This window comes from Papio anubis, chromosome 8 (assembly GCF_008728515.1).
Source record: "Papio anubis isolate 15944 chromosome 8, Panubis1.0, whole genome shotgun sequence".
Classification (NCBI taxonomy): domain Eukaryota; kingdom Metazoa; phylum Chordata; class Mammalia; order Primates; family Cercopithecidae; genus Papio; species Papio anubis.
This window is the reverse complement of record NC_044983.1, coordinates 84,890,837-84,897,031: the sequence shown is the minus strand read 5'-3', so window position 1 is coordinate 84,897,031 and position 6,195 is coordinate 84,890,837. Positions and strand designations below refer to the sequence as shown.

General features: G+C 42.8%; 1 pseudogene; it reads left to right on the top strand.

The window, feature by feature from the left end:
* Nucleotides 1-1,671: 1,671 nt before the first annotated feature.
* Nucleotides 1,672-5,298, top strand: LOC110743892 (annotated as a pseudogene).
* The last annotated feature ends 897 nt before the right edge of the window (nucleotides 5,299-6,195 follow it).

The following is a 6,195-nucleotide window of genomic DNA, read 5'->3' as shown; positions in this document are numbered from 1 at the left end:
TGTTCCTAGAAATGCAAATGAATTATGTCTGGTGGGGAGGTTTAACTGACTTTCCTCCATTCTCCTCCCATGGAAAAGAAGCCAGTTGCATTGGTTTATCATTTAAGTTAAACGTTTCTTTACTGAGGAAAGTTTACTCTATACACATTTATCCTTGTTTTACTTCTCCTTTGAAAAGTCGTGACATCTGCCTGATTCTCTAATTTATAGTTAAAATATTTAATAGTGCTCAATTTCTATCCCCATGAGAGTCATGATTTTACTCTTTTTGTACAATTATCCTTTAAAATACTTATCTAGCATTATACTATCAAATTTATAAGCATCACTATGAGCTCAACAAAAATCTAGCAAACTAAAGTATTAGGGATCATCTCTTTTTCTTGATTTTGGTTGCGCATATACATGGTTAGAATCTTTTCTGTGAAAGCTTCTGAAGTTTGGAGACACAAATAGTATAAAATCTTTGCCTCTGAAGACATCACAGAATACAAGAAGAGGAAGTTAAATAAATAATTATAAAGCAGAGTGTTCCAATGGAGGGATGTACAAGTTGCTGGAAGTCATCAGCTGGCAGAAGTGATGGGTAGAGGGGTTCAGGAGACACTTCACTTGAAGCAGAAATATTCGAGCTAGTGTTGAAGGATGAAAAGGAAATCTTAGGGTAAAAGTAAAAGAAAGGTCATTTTGGGCCCGTGCTCTGGTGTATGTGAAGCTTGCATTTCTTCTCTGTCTTTGAATTTATACCTGAATCGCTTAATTTAGAAAATGCCTCTAAGACTCTTTTGCTTTTATGGCCTAAACGCATAAATCTGACAAGTGCATACAAGCTTTTATAGCAATTCAAAACTATTAGGGCTATTTCCTCTGACTTGCATCAAGCTGAATAAACACACTCTGTTCAAGTGGAAACTTGTTATGCTGCCTTTCTCTGCCTTTCAAAGTAATCAAAGCAGGGTTCTTGAAGCCTGAGTATCTCACCTGTGCCTCCTAATGGCTCATTTATTTTGTTTATCCTGCTTTTGGGAAAATCAGAGGTAGCTTGACATTTGCATTGCTAATAAATGGCTTTCACATTGCATTGGTACTTCATGTGGTTCAGATTGGCAACTTGCATTTGAACAGGGCCATCTGGTCAGTGCTGTTAGGAATACCTATTTTCAGAGTCATATTTTAGCATAAGGGATATATACATATGATATCTTTGTACTCACTATAGAATTTTCTTCTCCATTTTAAGTTCTTATGTTACCAGGTCTACAGGACAATGTATTTGCATTTTGCATTGCTGGGTTAGGCATTCTGTAACAGTAGGCAGCTAGTCAGACATGAGCAGGGCAGGAGAGGCCCCCCGCCACTACAAAACCAGGAATGTCAGATGACCATCAGGTGGTTGCTAACTGTCTCTCTAAGATGATAATTGTACCTGGAAGCAGATTCTGCACTCCTCAAATTTCCACTTGGTTTGGCCTGCCTGCCTCCACTCTTGCCTTCAACATGTCCATCAGGGTGACCCAGAAGTCCTACAAGGTGTCCATCTCTGGCCTCCAGGTTTTCAGCAGCTACTCCTACATGTGTGAACTAGGAACAACTCCTTGAACTTCTCCCAAATGGGTAGTAGCAGCAGTTTCTAGGGTGGGTGGGGAACTGGCATGGGTCTGGGTGGAGACTATGGTGGGGCCAGTGATATTGGGGGGCCTCATAGCCATCGTGGTGAACCAGAGCCTACTGAGTCCCCTTAAGCCAAAGGTAGACTGCAACATCCAGGCCATGTACACCCAGGAGAAGGGGCAGATCAACATCCTCAACAAGTTTGCCTCCTTCATCAACAAGGTATACTGCTGGAGCAGCAGCAGAAGATGCTGAAGACCAGTTGAGCCTCCTGCAACAGCAGAAGACAGCCCAGAGCTACATGGACAACATGCTTGAGAGCTATATCAACAACCTTTGGAGGCAGTGGGACACTCTGGACCAAAAGAAGCTGAAGCTGGAGACAGAGCTTGGCAACATGCAGGGGTTGCTGAAGGCCTTGAATAATAAGTACGAGGGTGACAATAAACATAGAGAAATTTAGAATGAATTTGTCCTCATCAAGAAGGATGTGGATGAAACTTGCATAAACAAGGTAGAGCAAGAATCTCTCCTGGAAGGGATGACTGATGAGATCAACTTCCTCAAGCAGATGTATAAAGAGGGTATCTGTGAGCTGCATTCCCAGATCTCAGGGATATCTGTGGTCCTGTCTATGGACAACAGTCACTCCCTGGAAATGGACAGCATCATTACTGACGTCAAGACCCAGTATGAGGACATTGTCAACCACAACCTGGCCAAGGCTGAGCACATGTACCAGATCAAGTATGAGGAGCTGCAGATGCTGGCTGGGAAGCATGGGGATGAGCTGTGTCACACAAAGATGGACATCACTGAGATGAACTGTAATATTGTTAGTGGTAGGAGGCAGACAAATCCTAGGAAGACAGGGGCTGGTCCCTGGTGAAACCCAAGTTTCAAGCTGAAGGCAGTTTAAAGCCTAGCTATAAGTCCCTGGTAAATCCACAGACCAGATTGAGAACCTTTTCCCATTTGGCATGCTTTCTTCTGTTTGATCCCTACCCTTCACCTATTTTACATATAGCTACTCTTCCCTAATTGTTTTTTTACACTGTTGTACCTACCTTCAAGTGACACTTTTGTTTTAGCATTTTTTGCACACTCACAAGCCAATCATCATGCACTCCCCCATTCTGAGCTCATAAAAGCTCTGGACCCAGCCACACTGGGAGAGAGACCACCTGACTTCTGGTGGGGGACCATGCTGCATCTCCTCTCCACTAAGAGCTATTTTGTCGCTTACTAAAACTCTTCTCCACCCTCCTCACTTTTCAGTTTTCAGCATAACCTCATTCTTCTTGGATGTGGGACAAGAACTTGGGACTCACTGAATGTGCATAGAAAGAAGGCTGTAACACTGTGGTCCTCTGCCCTCTGCTGGTGGAGGGCAGCCACCCCACACAATGGGAAACAGCAATGGGTTTAAGCCAGTTCCAGAGCCATGGGAGGAAGCTATTAGTATGCTGTAATACCCCATCTAGGGTTTTGGGATCACAGGCACCCTGGTTTGGGTGCCATTGCATTCCCCTCATCTGGACACCAGAGTCTACCATAGGAGTTGTTTGTGACACACCTGGTCCAGCTGCAAGTCCTGCATGGAGCCTGCTCCTGTGCTGGTGTTTGGAGCAGCTGGCCAGACCCTGCATTCTTGCTCACACACCCCTTCCTGCCAGGGACTGAGTACACAGTCTCAGTGGCCATGGGATCCATGCCAGCATGCAAGCCAGGCATGGCCTGGTTGGCTGAGTAGACAGGGTGTCTGTCTCCTGTGGTGAGCCCATGCCCCAGCAGGGGCATCACCATCCAGAAGTCTCTGATTGGCAAAGTGGCTGAGAAAAATCCTGTATCAACATCAGTGGGCTCCAGGCTGAGACTGAGGGCCTCAAAGTCCAAGGGGCTTCCCTGGAAGCTGTCATCACGGATGCTATGCAGCATGTGGAGCTGGCTGTTAAGGCCACCAAGCTGTTGGAGCTGGAGGCCATCCTGCAGTGAGCCAAGCAGAACATGGTGCGACAGCTGCATGAGCACCAGGAGATGATGAATGTCAAGCTGGCCCTGGACATTGCGATTGCCACCTACAGGTAGCTGCTGGAGGGAGAGGAGAACCAGCTGAAGTCTGGGATGCAGAACATGAGTATCCATACGAAGATCACCAGTGTCTGCTCAGGTGGGCTGAACTTGGCTTACAGAGGCCTCACAAGCCCTGGCCTTACCTATGGCCTGGGCTCCAGCTTTGGCTCTGGCATGGGCTCCAGCTTCTTCAGGAGTACCAGCTCCTGTAGGACTGTGGTTATGAAGAAGATTGAGACCCACGATGGGAAGCTGGCCTCTGAGTCGTCTGATCTCCTGCCCAAGAGAATGGCCATGGCAGCCCCTCCTAGCCTACCCCATCCTGTGGCTGCCCCATGGCCTGTGGCAGAGGCTCTTGTTCAGTGGAGCAGAGGGAACAGGAGACCCACCTGAGGCAGACACTGGTGGTCACTCCCACCATGAGTGGGTTGAGGGCTAAGGTCTTCACTGGGCTCAGCCCTAGCCTTCAGCCTACCCATCAGGGGAGTTCACTGCCTGGGGTACCCTCCGCCCATGCCTCCATCTATGAAACAGTTTTGTTTTTGTCTTTTTCCAAATAAAGCCTCAGCTAGCTCTGCCAAAAATAAATAAAATAAAATAAAAACAATTTGTCTCAGCCAGTGCCAGGGAAAGGCAGTCTCCTGATAGATAATAACATCTGAAATGTTTTCAGCAGCTTCCTAATAGGATCTCAGGAGTTGGGCAAGTGGACTCAAGCATGGTCACTAAAAGGCAAAATAGTGGAGTTTAACTGGTATGTGACCTTCTAGGAATGTTCAACTGGTAGGGAAAGAATGCCTCTTGTGAGAATGCATACAACTCCAGTGAACACACTGTATATTAATTTATTAGCTATTTTCCCTGTCTTTAGGCTTTCCCTTTTCCATCATCATGCAAATCTATGCTTCCCAATAATTTTTACTTCATGCCCCATGTAGAAAATAAACTTGCAAAGACACTGGGATAAACAAATAATTCTGCTCATATTTGAAGCCCTCTCATCTGGAAGGCTTTATTCTTTCTGGGGACTGAGGGGAAATATCTATTTCAAAGCAATTGAAACCCTTGCAGGCAAAATAACTTGCCGCTGTATGTTGATTTGGGAAGCTTTGCTATAAACTAATACCAAGTTAATTTAATTACATTTCCACTGTATATATTTTAAAATCCTACATTGAATTCCCATTGCTAAAAGAATAAAGTTCAGAGTTGTCATTTTACTTTTTTCTAATTTTATTTTATTTTTAAAATTGTCACATAATAATTCTACACATTTGTGGGGTATGTAATAATGTTTCAATACATATAATGTATAGTGATCAGATCAGGGTAATTAAGATATCCATCATCTCACACATTCAGCATTTCTTTGTGATGGAAACATTTCATATCCTCCTGACTATCTGAAACTATATGTTATTAACTATAGTCATCCTACAGTGCTATAAAATACTAGAACTTATTTATCCTATCTGACTGTAATTTTGTATTATTTAACGAATCTCTCCCAATAACCTCCTTCTCACTCCCCTTCCCAGCCTCTAGTATCCTGTTCTACTTTTTACTTCTATAAGATCAACTTTTTTTAGCTTCCACACATAAGCGAGAACATATGGTGTTTAGCTATCCGTTCCTGGCTTATTTCACTTAACATAATGTCCTCCAGTTCTATCCATGTTGCCATAAATGATGGGATTTAATTCCTTTTTATGGCATAATAGCATTCTATTGTGCATATATATATAGCATTTCCTTTTTCCATTCATCTGTTGTTGGACATCTAGGTTGATTCCATATCTTGGCTATGGTGAATACTGTAGCAATAAACATGGAGGTGCAGATGTCTCTTCAATATACTGATTTCCTCTGCTTTGGATAAATGCACAGTGGTGGGACTGCTAAATCACATGGTAGTGCTAGTTGTCATTTTTGTTTTGGGAGCCATCATATTGTTCTCCACAGTGGTTGTACTAGTTTAAATTTTCACCAAGAGTGTAAAAGTGTTCCCTTTTCGCTGTCCGCTTGCCAGCATTTGTTATTTTTTATCTTTTTGATAATAGTCATCCTAACTGTGGTGAGATGCTACCTCACTGTAGTTTTTATTGGCATTTCCCAGATGATTACAAATGCAATTTATATATATTTGTCAGCTGTTTGCATGTCTTCTTTTGACAAATGTCTTTTCAGATTATCTGCCCATTTTTAAATTGGGTTGTTTTTTGCTGTTGAGATGTTTAAATGTTTATATATTCTGGATATTAATCTTTTGTTGGATGAATAGTTTCCAAATTCTTCCATTCTGTAGGTTGCCTTTTGACTCTGTTAAATTGTTTCCTTTGCTGTGCAGAGGTTTTCAGTTTGATATACTTTTATTTATTTATTGTTGCTTTTGTTGCCTATGCTTTTGAGGTCTTATTCATAAAATCTTTTCCCAGGCCAATGTCCTGAATCATTTTCCCTATGTTTCCTTCTAATAGTTTTATAGTTTTGGGTCTTACACTTAAGTCTTTG